Below are 15,411 nucleotides of genomic sequence, written 5' to 3'. Positions count from 1 at the left end.
GCATGGTCGGTTTCTCCAAGTGCAGTCCCATGTGTCAGTGAAGAGGCAAGCCGAAGCGCGTTCCGTTTGCGTGAGCCGTGTGCAGCAGCGACCGTGTGAGGGGTGCAATGCGACCGCAACAAGCGTGCTGTGAGTGTACTACCTTTTTTCCTTTTAAACTTGGTGCTTCGCCCCCTCAAAAAAAACTTGGCACTTCGCGCGATCCGTCGGTACTACTACTAGTAATCCGGTAATCCCGACTAAAACGGTGCTGCCAGGTCTTTTCTCACACGATATGCTGGGAGGTTGTCTTAGTTGATTTTTTTAGGACGAGTAATGCTACACCTATGTAATCCCAGTTACGTAATTGACATAATGTGAAACTTGTGAGGTGTTGATTCGAGATTTGGGGGAGAGAGGGGCCCACCACCATGAAAATCAGGGGAGAGAGAGAGGTAATTTATGTTAACCCTTTCGTAGGTTCCCGTAGATGTAGAAAGATGTGAAATGCATGAATGTGTAGTTGACATACTATTGGAGTGCCTAAGATAAATTGTGTATGTAGACCCTATGTGTTTATTTACTTCACATGTTAGCTTTGTCTCGGGTCAAACCTTCTAGGTTTATACACACAAAAATGAATCGTCATTCCATATATTTTCATACTCCTACAATATATCTTACTATTATTGTGAAAGTTCATATACAGCGGATGCGATTCATGCAAACACGACAGATTTTCATTACATTTCAAACTTTTATAGGACAGAAAAATAAAAGAAACCCGGCCCTAAACCTATTCTACGGCGGCAACCGACGTCCTCCATCTGCGATCTCCATGTACGGGGGCGGGTTTCAAGACCCTTGAAGTGAAGGTGCGGTCTCCGGTGAGGTAGAGTAGAACACGGGAGACGGACCGGCCAGTTGGCACACCATGCCCTGCCGCGTCCCATGCCTAACTTGTCGTGGAATTGTCACGGTAGATGCCCTAGTGAAAGGACTTAGGTGTGGAGCCATCTCAACTAGGTTAGCTTAAAGGGGTTGAACGGAAACAAGAGACACAAAGGGTTTACCCAAGTTCGGCCCCTCTCAATGAGGTAAAAGCCTACTCGTGCTTGTAGTTGTATTAATTGGGTTTCGATGACCAGGGAGCGAATATGCTTGACCTAGTTATCGATCAGATGTTGCTTGAGTTAACCTGCCGCCCAGTCACCTCTTTATATATAGGTTGATGCCCGGCGGCTTACACAGTCCCAGCCGTCTCACACAAACGTGCCGGCTCAATTTCTAACTAAACCCGCCTTATAGTACAAATTTAAGCATATGGCGGCTCAGACCCTTGGGGCTTGAGTCGCCTCCGGGTCATGGGCCCTCAACAGGCCCGCCTTATGGGCTGTCGTCTTCATGTCCTGGGCCTTATCAAGCTCTTCCTCTTTAAGTCACCAATGGCATGACCCGGCCCCTCCTGGGCGGGTCATACCTAATAGTTATATCCCCAACATTAGGCCCTAGGTTTATTTGAACTTGTTCACATCAATCTTCATCACTTTGATTTAACAGAACCTTTCATCATCAATTCCTTATCAACTCACGATAACCCGCCATGACGTCACTTCACGGAAACATGATAACCTGCCATGACATTATCGCGCATTAACTTTGCACAACGCCCAGGACATCTCAACAGATCTTTTATCCTAATGAACCTCCCGAAAATCAAGGCATTCACATAGCCACATAATCATTTTTTGGCCTCCTCGATTCCCGCACATAAAAAGACTAAGACATAGAAACATAGAATAATCCTACACTATACAATAAAGAAATTACATCCGAATATACCCACTGGCATTATAGTTCGGCACTAGTGATAATAAAGCGTACACAAACAGCAAATTACATACACTGGACAAATAAAGCCCATACATCATGGACACACATCAACAGAACTTACCATTTGAACTATAATCTCTTCAGAAAATAGGATTGGCCGGATTCAAATAGCACAAATTTCAGTCTGCAAAATCTCCAATTCCTTCGTGGTTACCTCAGTGTCTTGTTTCATTTTTTTGACCCCTGCATCTAATATCTGCATGTCCAGTCTCAACTTGTTGATTGTACGTTGAGAATCATGTACACGTTGTCTTGCCACCTCTAGTTGATGCTCGAGAACATCAGCACATTCCAATTCCAATCCATAATCATTCGGTAACGGCCATGCTGCACTGCTCACAGATCTTTGTGTTGATGTCAGTTCATCCTGAAATTTTTCTGTAAGTACACATGACTAGGGCAAAAATATAGTTACAACAGTGAAGTGAGCAAGACAGACTATTTTGTACATGGCAAAACAGGGCTAACAATAATGTTACACGCCTGAAGCATAAGCAGGTGATATTTTAAAAATTATAAAAATGGTAGTCTGTGTAGCCTGCATACAGAAATCTCTCTTAGCTCACCAGAGGAGCATGATGTTGGGGCCCAATCCAAAACACAGACAAGTTACAAATTTAGACAACACGGTGCGTATAAGTAAGCAAGTAGTTGGCCATTCTGTCGCTCAATTGAAGTCTTAGCGAGCATAATGAACAACAAAGGGATTCATACAAACCTACTACAACAAGCAAAACTATGCAATCATTAGCCTAGTATAAACTAGATTGTGAGCCTCATGCAGTAATATGGGTAATACACTTCAAAGCTTCAGGCACACTTCGCCAGAGTAATTAAATGGTAAGGCCTTTAAATATGTCAACTAATAGTTATACAAGTACCCAACATCAGGCATCATTGTTTGGGCATTTCATTAACTGAGGACAAATAAAGCAATTGAAAAGAGGAAATTAACTATGCGTGAAACAAACAAGGAATTGAACTATTGAATTTGATACAGTGACTTACCTTAACTGGTTGAACGGGCTCAACGCTGCTCCTACTTCTCTTGCAAGGCTCCTTCCTAACATCTTGTACTTGGAAATCCTCAATCTTATCTTCATTGCACCCCCTCTGCAAGGTGATACAAACTAGTTACTCGTCTCCTTGGAAGATAAATATGCATACTTTCCAGTCTGTGAACAACACAAAAGGATGAGATTATAACAAAACAAGACCACATAATGAAACATGCCACATCTCTTGCACTTGCACACAATGAAATGAGCATTTACTATGTGCGCACTATGTAAAAACTAGGCATGTCTTCGAACTGGATCTCCAGGTACTCTTGGAGAGCCTACTTTAGTGTACAACCAAACCTTTATGTCACCTATGAGTTAGATAAGCCCCCACTACAACAGCCCTTAGTGTTTAAATCGTTGACAAGCCCTGTTAGAGTGTTAGGTCAAGAACAACAAGTAATTAAAGCAAACAGTCCTAGTATGGCTGCCTGATGCAAACAAGCAATTGAACAGATGTGTTCGCAAATCTTACATATCAAGAAAAGAAGCAAAGAAGGATACTTAAAGACCATCACTTGACTGACCAGATTTAAGGGGCATTTAAACATCATGTGCAACGTATGAACTAACATAAACATTGCATATTCCATATTCTACAATGGAATGCACATGTATTAGGTTATGCCATGTATGATGATGCCTAAATGTACACTATAGCAGGCAGGAGTGATTCACCATTGCACGCACAATTGAATTGCAGGTTAAACTTGTCACGCCCAATATGCGACCCTATCCAAAAGGAACTCGAAGGTCCCACCAAGGATAGACCCGCATATTGAAATGCTTTTGCAAGGTGGATATCATTACATCAACATTACATAATATATGGGGATACATACAAAAGGCATACAATGCCACACGAATACAACATCATCTTACATAAGAGCACCATCCGACTGCGGATGAATCACAAACAGAAACTCAAACGACATCCAAATGGCACGAAACTTGACAGGAGGTCTACCGGTGCTATACCAAGGCCGCTTGGCAAACCTCGGTCCATTCCGAGAACGTTTAACACCCGCACACGCAAAGAGGCAAAAGGGGAACGCCAGAGGACATGGGAGTGCCGGATTGCAAAACGGACAACGGGAAAAATGCTCGGATGCATGAGACGAACACATATGCAAAATGAAATGCATATGATGACATGGCAAAATGCAACACGCAAGCAAATGACATGGCAACGATGGCGAATAACTGGCGGACACCTGGCGCATCGAATTCGGGGCGTTACAACACTCCTCCACTAACAAGAGATCTCGTCCCGAGATCTTAGGACCGAGACGGAGGGGAAAAGGAATGAGGTGAAACAAGAACTCCAGAGAAGAAGCAAAGAATCGAGAGCACTCAAGAAAAAGAGAGGACCGACGAGAATGACGAGAATCCAATTCTCATGGAAACAAGATAGACACTGAAACCACTCCGGTTAGAACAAGATAGAAAAAGAATAAGCACAAAAGAATTTAGGCAGCACTCCGGCTGAAACATGGATGAATAGAACACGAGCTAGAGAGGATGGAATGATACTTGATGAAGACATGACACAAAACCTCCGGAAAGAATTGAAAGAGTTGAATGAAAAGAATGGAGAAGAAAATGATAACTTGTGCCACAAATGAAATTGAAAGCATCTTTGAAAGGAAGGATTGAATGGAGTTGTTGAGAAAATCAACAATGAAAAGAATAAGCTTGTTGTGGTCTTATAGGTAACATCTCAAGATCATAAGGTATTAACCGGCCACAAATGGAAATGATCGGATAGCTTAGAAGAACGAAGAAATGCAAAACTCCACTTCAAAAGAATTCTGAGAATTAATTGCACTTTGAGACGTGAGAAGAAAGATACTTGAACTCCACCAACAAGAATCTTGATGAACTCTCGAAGAATGAAATAAATCATGAAGAACCACCCTGAAGAACTCCGGTGACAAAAAGGATGACGAGATAGAATGAAGGATGAAAGAATAAGATGATCCTTGCGGTGACTTAGATGGAGGTTCCGACGAAATGACCGAGGAAATTTCAACTCCGGAAAAGAAAAGATGAAAATACTAGGAACTAGAATTTATTCACCAAGAACAAACTCCGAAGAAAAGGATTAATCACTTTGAGAAAATAAGAATAAGATTTATTGTATGCTTATCCTTCATCAAATTAAATTGATGACAAGCAATGGATTTTGCATACTACTTATTCTTCTTGAAAAGGATTAAGGGGGGTATAGCCCAAAACTTGAGAACGTCTTCATGAACCACCGGTAGGATTGGGAAAAAATGAATGAATTAATATGATAACTAAAGAAAAAGAATCTGAAAGAACCATCGTAAGAATTCAAAATGACTGATGAAAGAGAATGAATCACCAGGAAGAATTAGAAGAACAATTATGTTTGAGGGGATTTAGATGAAAAAGGACAAAGAGATCATGAGCCGATTAAAGAACACTTGAACGAAGAACCGGGATAATAGGATAATGGTAGCTGAAATGTGAGGACAAAGAATTCTTCTGGAACAATGGCCTCCGGTGGAAAGAAATGGAAAACAACTTCTGACATACTCCGGATGGTTAAGAAAAGGAATATCTGGCACATGGAATAATTAGAAGAGGATAACAAGAAACTAGAACCACGAATCTTCGAGAGAACAGACAAGATTTAGAGGAAAAACTCTTCTTCGGTCTTCAAATGACGATGGGAAATACCACCAAAATTACTGAGATACTTCGGTAGAATGAAAAGCAGAGAGGTTGAGTCAACAATGAAAAAAAATTTGAAAGCGATCTTGGAGAAGGCATGTGACTGATGAAATTCATTCTTACGTCACACTTGAAAAGAATTTGAGAATAACCCCGGGAGAATTAGAAGAGTCAGGTAAGATCCTAGCAAAAGACCTGTGGGTTAGGGCCCACTAAAAGAAAACCCCATTGGCAAGGATTGTTGAAGAGATAGATGATGCACCGGAACAATTGAAATATTTGAATGAGGTGACAACCTCGAATTAATTCAAACACAGATGAATATTTTGAGATGTCTTGAACACTCTGGAAGGATAAACTAGCGAGAGGCGAACGAGCAGGGAAAACACTTGAGCTGAGGGAAAGAATATGATTGACAACCAAAAAAAATTGAATTGTGTGCACCGGAAAAAGAAGGGGATGAAGAATGACAAACAAAAGAGAATTCACCGGTTGAAACAATTGACAAAAGACTGAAGAGGCTCCACACGAATGAAATTGATGCTCGAAAGAGACTCAGGCTCCGGGAAGAAGAAGGTTGGGAGGGCGGGAAAAACAAAGGCAACTTGGAAGGGAGAACTGACGAATATCTTGCAGAGAGAACACCGGTTGAAATCATTGAGAAAAGAAAGCAAAGACTTTGCACGAGTAGGATGGATACTCCATTATGTACTCCGGCTCGGAGAAGGAAAAGGGTGGGCGGGTGGAAAAAACAAAGACAACTTCGGACAGGGAAAAACAACGATGTCGGAGGAAGAACTGAGGATTGATCTCGCGAAAGACAAAGAGGTTCGAGTCGACTTGACGAGAGATGCACCGGACAAAAGAGGATGGACAACTCACGAAACTAACCACGTGATCCTAAAGAAAAATTTGAATGGGAAGAGGAGTAATTCAAAACACCTACGTCAAGATTCCTCGCCAGAGCGACGAAGGGGCTGAGGAGTAAAAAGAATTCCTACTCTCAGATATAACTAAACTCTGAAAACAGTTTTCTTCTAGACTCGACAACGGCCAACTACACAATCAATCAAGGGGGCTCCTATGGTCGGTCGAGGCTCTGATACCAACTTGTCACGCCCAATATGCGACCCTATCCAAAAGGAACTCGAAGGTCCCACCAAGGATAGACCCGCATATTGAAACGCTTTTGCAAGGTGGATATCATTACATCAACATTACATAATATATGGGGATACATACAAAAGGCATACAATGCCACACGAATACAACATCATCTTACATAAGAGCACCATCCGACTGCGGATGAATCACAAACAGAAACTCAAACGACATCCAAATGGCACGAAACTTGACAGGCGGTCTACCGGTCCTATACCAAGGCCGCTTGGCAAACCTCGGCCCATTCCGAGAACGTTTAACACCCGCACACGCAAAGAGGCAAAAGGGGAACGCCGGAGGACATGGGAGTGCTGGATTGCAAAACGGACAACGGGGAAAATGCTCGGATGCATGAGACGAACACGTATGCAAAATGAAATGCATATGATGACATGGCAAAATGCAACACGCAAGCAAATGACATGGCAACGACGGTGAATAACTGGCAGACACCTGGCGCATCGAATCCGGGGCGTTACAAAGGGCCAGTTCTATTCTGCCTTTTTAGAGCTTATTGTCAAAATAAGCCATAAAAGATGTAAAGAAGTCATTTTTGAGTTATGGGCTTGGGCTTAACTTATTTCGCTTTGGAGGGGGGGGGGTGTTTCGGGTAGAAGCTCACTAAAAATTGAAGGGAAGGGGAATAGTGAAATGACTCTGTTGTCTGCCTATATTACACTCAAAATGCAACTCATCACGCCCGCGTCACACCTGACCCTCAAGTAAAAACAAACACGCAAGCGTTCATTACCCTGCCCGCTTGCATCTCCTCTCCCCTTTCCCTCTACCTCGATCCCCTACCTGCAGCGCTAGGGTTCCTCCAGCGAGCCGTCGCCACTGGTCCCATCTGGCCTGGTCCTCGATGATGCTCTGTCCAGCTAGGGTACATGGCCTGCGGGTAGGGGCAAATCTCCCCGGCCGCTCCTCCCTCTGGCACCGCCCCTCATTCTCATGGTCTCCAGCAGCTGCTCCATTGTGGTCCATCCAACGCACTACTCCGGCGGGCACCACACAACTATGGCTGATGCCACATGTGGCAGAAGGCACCTTATTCCCCTCCCCTCCTCCCAGGCTGTGGCCTTGAGGTGCTATTGAAGGATGAGCTCATCCAACAAGGTGAGGATATCCTCTGTTTTTTGCCAAATTTTCATTCTGATCCACTATACGATGAATTGCTATGAGCTTCTTCTACTGCTGCTATATGCTGCATTGCTATGAGCTGCTCCTGATGCTATATGATGAATTGCTATGAGCTGCTGCTGCTATATGATGAGTTGCTATAAGCTACTCCTGCTACTGCTATATGATGAATTGCTATGAGTTGCTCCTGCTGCTGCTATATAATGAATTGCTATGAGCTGCTCCTCCTGCTGCTGCTGTATGATGAATTGCTATGAGCTGCTACTGGTATATGATGAATTGCACATTGCTGGTGCTGTTGCTGCTGCTGTATGATGAGTTGCTATGAGCTGCTGCTACTATGATGCTTTCAGGTAGGGCTGCTATATGATAATAACCAGCCACTTGGACCATCGAATTCAATAAATAATTGTTCATAATTTAAATGTGGGTCATGCGTTCTTCGTTTAAATTAGGCAATGGGATCTCTATGGAAGACATTGACCAAAGTAGATTGTGCCAAGTAGATGGTATCTTTGTATTTGCATTTTGAACAAATAGTGATGGTCTGTTTTCCTATCATATTAATTACTGCACTGGGTTCAATTTGTGATGTTTGCAAGTCAAATTAATTTTCATATGGGCAGCAAAATGAAAAAAATATAATGCAATCTAGACTTTTCACTGATCATACCAAAGATAAGCTGAAAAGGAAGGCAATGAAAAGAACCGGTTGGCTTATTACCTGGAGCTTATATTCGCAGGTGCTTATTTTCTTAGGATAACTCATAATAATTGTCCCTAAGAAACTTGGCCAATAGAACTGACATACAAATAACATGTCATGATGATTGCAATGGAGGAGTGACCTACCATAGCACGCTGTATAGGCTCACCGCTGCCTAACCTTTTTTTTTGCGATGTTCCATGAAATTGGCACATACATCTTGTACTTTTTCATTGTGTAACCCTATCTGCAAGTTGACATGGCTAATTTCAGACATCTCTACATGATAATACATTGCATATCCCTTGCGCGTATCTATAATACCTAAATAGTTCATCCCCACTATGTTATTTCTCTTGACATGCAGCCTATCCACCTCATCACGTGTGCCACATCATCAACATCATATTTATTTTTTCCAAAGCTTTGGCAATGCATCGCTTCACTATTTGTTCGCCGGTTCGTTTTTCATCATGGACCGCTATGTTTTCCGCTAAACGTCTAACCGTGTCGCTTCCTTCCTCCGATCGATCCCCCATCAAAGCGCACTATCGCCCTGCTTTTTCCCACTTCGGTTTTAACACCACCGTAGAAATCTTTCCCCAATCCTCGCGGTGTGGTGGTTAGACAACAATCTCAGCGTGAGGGCACCCATCCTTCTCTTACCACCGGTTCGCTCGCCTCCTGTACGCTGGTGTTACTCCCCTTGGAAACCTCACTGGTCGATGGGTCGCGGGCAGAGCCATGGTTCCATTTCTGCCCACCCAGAACATTGAGTAGCCCAGCGGAATCAGCCTGTGCACACGTCATCTATCTGCCCCAGCCGTCCTCGCACCGGCGGGCTCAGACCCGTCGGAAGCAAACAACCCCGCCGCGACCCCCGATCTGGACAAGGAGTTCGGGTTCCGGTGGAAGGATCTCGACAAGGAGAAGCTCGCGGGGCGGGCGACATCCACGAGCATCACGTGTTCCTCTGCTACAAGGTCCCTGAGTAATTCTTCTCCATCTCCCCGTCCCTCGAATTGCTTTATCATTTCCTTAATTTGATGCAATGATGTTACGTTTGTATACCTTTCCTCTTCTCTCGGCAGGAGCGGCCAAACTCAGCCTGCAAGTCACTGCTCGGTGTTGATATTTCCTCTTTTTGTTGCCGCTATCTTGGTCGACGGAGCGGTAGGAGTATATTTGGCCACCCCACATCTTCCTACGCAGGTCCTAGGCCTAGCGAGTCCCATGTGTACTTCTGCCGATGTATATTCTGTGTGTGCCATGTGGTAGATGCATGTCCACTAGCATCATCGATTCAACCTTAGTTGTTCAATGGATTAAGTACGATGGTATATTGTAGCTAGCATAGTTAGTGCGCATGTCATCTTTTTTTATATGAGCTATTATTTTATCTCATATAGTGTTTTTCCACAATGTCTCATCGGAACAACTTTGTTTACTTGTAATCTCTTCTTGACCTAACATATCTCTTGAGTATATTATTACTAGATCAATGGCCAATGTTGTACTATGTGCCAGCTTTCGGTATGCTGGAGGTATGCCCATTTGAACTGTCATGCCATTCCATTTTCATTACAAGGGCCATCCAGCTGGTGCTACTGATTCTGATCAGGCCGAGGGGAACTATCATGTACAAGTACTTTTTTAGACTCTCAAACAGAGATTGGTTTATTTGCGCCTTAACCTCTCAACCCAGTTGATACCGGATGGTAATTATTTTTTATATTTAACCACTTCTTTATGGATTAGATTAACAAACTGAATTTCATTATTTTGATGTGTATATGTTAGCTTTAGAATTACCAGTTCTGTTTACATTAAATAATTGGTCCAGTTTTATGTGGTTCAGATTCAGATGTGATTGTCCTTTGATGATTCTTATGCACTACTGTTCCTGTTGGACATTAATGTAGTTTTCGTTTTGTTGTATTTACCTGCATGGCCATTCTAATAGACATTAATTATTCAAGTTTGGACCTTCTTGCTTGATGCAAGCCGTTTTATTTTAGCTCTTCTGCTTTCACATTTGTTCAAATATGAGGGTTTTGGTTGTTTCTTCATGTATGTGATATAAGATTTCAGTTAGAGATCGAGTATAGCAATTTCTCTGTGTCGTCACTGATTTCAAATATTGAAGCTTTGTACCCTGTTGGCACCACATTTCTGTGATAACATTGTCGATTGATGAACTCCATTTACATATAAACAAGGAATGTTCTAAAAGTTAATCTCAGAGATGCATACGATCATATAGTTCCTAGCTTAGTCAAGTCAATCAATTTCATTAGAGTATATATTTTAGTAAAATTGCCTTCAGGTTAATCCTTTCATGCATGTGAGCAGATGTTGTAGCACCACATAGCTAACATTTTTCCCCTTAATGTGCATCTGTCACTCAGTTGATTGGCATGCTAACGTCCCGCAGCAACACGCGGGGAATCATCTAGTTTAATTAATGATTGTGTGCATAGCATAAACTAGCCATGACTCTGTGTGCTGGACTAGCAGGCACTCTAAGGGAGCCTAATGTAGTGCACTGGAATTCCTACATGCCACCTACGACTTTGTGTAACGTACTACCTCTGTTCCTAAATATATGTCTTTGTAGAGATTCCAGTATGGACCACATACAGATGTATATAGATGCATTTTCGAGTGTAGATTCACTCATTTTGCTCCGTATGTAGCATATAGTGGAATCTCTAGAAAGACTTATATTTAGGAACGGAGGTATGAGGTAGTATCATGTATGACATCTACATATCTAACTTAGCAGCCAGTAGTAGAAATCATTGTCTGCACAAAGGGATTACTGGTCGAAAATCCTATCAAAGCACACTGGCAGGCACACAACAATACAAGAGAGAGAGGCGCACTTACAAGATCATAGCAATGCCTCAGTCCAGGATCTTGGTTGGCCAAGCTGTTAGATCCATAAGAAACATCATCCTTGTAGTTTTTGCCAGCTGCATAACAGGTAATAGCGACCTGTTAGTATATTTGAAGTACATCGGGCAGGTGATGCTGGACGGGTTTAAAGGTGACAAGTACCTAGGCCATGGCGGGTGCTTGGCATCTTGCCAGATGGTGGGAATCAGGTTAGAAACATCAAGGGTGATGACGATGCGCTGGTTGTCAGGGTCCGGTAAGGAGATCTAGAACCGTCGAGTAGGGTGTTTGTGGAGCGGCTCCGGTAGTGAAGCGGATATGTGGTCGTGGACAAGGGCGTTAGTGAAGCTGCTCCGGTGGTTGGGTTAAGGATGGTGTCGATGATGCGGATCTGCGGCCATGGACGGGGCGTCAGAAGCTGCTCCGGTAGGTTGGATGAGGGTGCAACGGAGCGGATCTGAGGCCGTGGACTTGTGAGTTGGCAAAGTGGCCCCGGTAGGGTTGAGAATGGTATAGGAGAAGCTACTCCGGTAGGGTTGATGATGGTTTCGGCGAAGCGGCTCCGGTAGGGTTGAGGCAGGTGTCGGCGAAGAGGATTAGAGGCCGTCGACGGGGACATCGGTGGGGCGGCTCCAGGAGGGTGTGGACGAAGCGTCTGCGGTGGGGAGTATGAATAAGCCGCTGCAGATGCGCTGCGGTTGAGAGAGTACCGGCGAAGCAGATCTGGCGCCGTGGACATGGCCGGCACTGAATGGGTTGTGGTACGGTGGTGGATGAGCAGTCTACTTGTTTCTAGGGGAGGTGGGAGGGGTAGATGCGGCCGCAGAAGCAGATTTGGCAAGGTGAACGCCGCTGGCAGTGAATGGGCTCTGGTACGCTGGTGGATGAACAAACTAGGGTTTTGAGAGGGGAGGGGGTAGAAAGGCCGATGAAGTACGGATGTCGTAATGTAATATGCTCTGGTACTATGGAGTTAGTCGTTTTTGCGGGAGGGGGAGAGGAAATGGGGGTGCCATGTGGTGGGGGGAACCAGAAGTTACCAAAGCAGCCCCGACCTATTATGTAGATGAGGGCGGTATTGTAACTGTTTTTCTCCGTGCACCAAGGACAAAAGGGGAATTTCGCATGCTATAGACTAGGTGGCAGAAATTTTAGAAGGAGGAGGGAGATTTTGCCGCCCGCGGGATCATTCGTATCCAGTTTCAACTAATTTTGGACCGTGCTAGCGGGAAGGTCATGCAAGACTGTGTACACGGGGCACGCGTCAGCAGTTAATAACTGGTGTGAAGTCCACCCAAGAAAAAAGATAATAACTCGGGATGATGCGCCGATAACTTGGACGTTCACACGGGCACGACCAATCGTACGAGTGTAGAGGCACGTTCACAAAAAAGGGATCAAACACTCAGCCTATGTATTTCTCGTGTAAATAGATAATTTAGTGACATTGGTTATTTACTTTAAACATAATGCATTGACGTGTTAGTGTAGAGGCGCACAAAAAGAAATGGATATTGTAGTCCCACAAAAGAAATGGATATTGTAGTCTGCTACTTAATAGTGTTACCTCATAGCCTCCATTTACAAATTGCGTACCCATTGAATTCATATATGAATATTATATATATTATAGAACCTTAAATCATCCAAGACTAATGAATTTGAATGCAAGAGTAACAATGGTGCATGTACATGATAGCTACATTGGTTGTTTGAAGAAACATCACTGTAACTTTGGCATGCACAATTGAAAAGGTTCATTTAGATAGAAAAAATGTGATATGTGAGTGCCAATCTTTATAGCGTTGAATCGATATTGTACCTTTGGCCACGATACAAAGTAGATATTGATTTATGTTCAAGCGATGGACATCCACGATCGCTAGATAGTGATACTGTTGGGGAACGTAGTAATTTCAAAAAAATTCCTATGCACACGCAAGATCATGGTGATGCATAGCAACGAGAGGGGAGAGTGTTGGCCACGTACCCTCGTAGACCGAAAGCGGAAGCGTTAGAACAACGTGGTTGATGTATTCGTACGTCTTCATGGCCTGACCGATCAAGCACCGAAACTACGACACCTCCGAGTTCTAGCACACGTTCAGCTCGATGACGATCCCCGGACTCCGATCCAGCAGAATGTTGGGGAAGAATTCTGTCAGCACGACGATGTGGTGATGATCTTGATGTTCTACCATCGTAGGGCTTCGCCTAAGCACCGCTACAATATTATCGAGGACTATGGTGGAGGGGGGCACCGCACACGGCTAAGAGATCAAGAGATCAATTGTTGTGTCTAGAGGTGCCCCCTGCCCCCGTATGTAAAGGAGCCAAGGGGGAGGGGGCGGCCGGCCAAGGAGGGGTGCGCCAAGGGGAGTCCTACTCCCACCGGGAGTAGGACTCCCTTCTTTCCTAGTTGGAATAGGAGAAGGGGGGAAGGAGGAGGGAGAGAGGAAGGAAAGGGGGGGGGCACCGCCCCTTCTCCTTGTCCTATTCGGACTAGGGGGGAGGGGGCGCGGCCCAGTCCTTGCCTCCTCTCTTCCTCTCCACTAGGGCCCATGTAGGCCCATTAAGCCTCCAGGGGGTTCCGCTAATGTCACGCCCAATATGCGACCCTATCCAAAAGGAACTCGAAGGTCCCACCAAGGATAGACCCGCATATTGAAATGCTTTTGCAAGGTGGATATCATTACATCAACATTACATAATAGATGGGGATACATACATAAGGCATACAATGCCACACGAATACAACATCATCATACACAAGAGCAACATCCGACTATGGATGAAACATAAACAGAAACTCAAACAATATCCACCCTGCTAGCCCAGGCTGCCGACCTGGAACCTATCCCCTGATCGAAGAAGAAGCAGAAGATGAACTCAAGCAAGCAAGCATCGCTCTCACGTCATGATCATCGGATAAATCTGTACCTGCAACTGTTGTTGTAGTAATCTGTGAGCCATGAGGACTCAGCAATCCCATTACCATGGGTATCAAGACTAGCAAAGCTTAATGGGAAAGGAAGGGGTAAAGTGGTGAGGTTGCAGCAGCGACTAAGCATGATATGGTTGCTAACATACGCAAATGAGAGCGAGAAGAGAAACAAGTGGAATGGTCGTCAACTAGTAATGATCAAGAGGTGATCCTGAACACCTACTTACGTCAAACATAACCCAGAAACCGTGTTCACTTCCCGGACTCCGCCGAGAAGAGACCATCACGGCTACACACGCGGTTGATGCGTTTTAATTCGGATCTGGTGTCAAGTTATCTACAACTGGACATTAACAAATTCCCATCTGCCACATAACCGCGGGCACGCCTCTCAAAAGTTTATACCCTGCAGGGGTGTCCCAACTTAGCCCATGACAAGCTCTCGCGATCAACGAAGGAATAGACCTTCTCCCAGGAAGACCCGATCAGTCTCGGAATCCCGGTTTACAAGACATTTCGACAATGGTAAAACAAGACCAGCAAAGCCGCCTGATGCGCCGACAATCCCGATAGGAGCTGCACATATCTCGTTCTCAGGGCAACACCGGATAAGCTAAGCGTACAGGTACCGACGAATCCAAGTTGCCAAGGAATGGTCCCGCACGGTGCTCTAGTTTGGACCAACACTTAGACAAGCATTGGCCCAGGGGGGGCTATAATAAAGATGACCCTCGGGTTAATTACTCCCAAGGGAAAAGTAGGTGGTGGTGAGGCAAATGGTAAAACCAAGGTTGGGCCTTGCTGGACAAGTTTTATTCAAAGCGAACTGTCAGGGGGGTCCCATAAATCACCCGACCGCGTAAGGAACGCAAAATCCGGGAACATAATACCGGTATGACAGAAACTAGGGCGGCAAGAGTGGAACAAAA

The sequence above is a fragment of the Triticum aestivum genome, chromosome 2A, assembly GCF_018294505.1.
Source record: "Triticum aestivum cultivar Chinese Spring chromosome 2A, IWGSC CS RefSeq v2.1, whole genome shotgun sequence".
In the NCBI taxonomy this organism is placed as follows: Eukaryota; Viridiplantae; Streptophyta; class Magnoliopsida; order Poales; family Poaceae; genus Triticum; species Triticum aestivum.
This window is presented reverse-complemented; position numbering follows the sequence as displayed.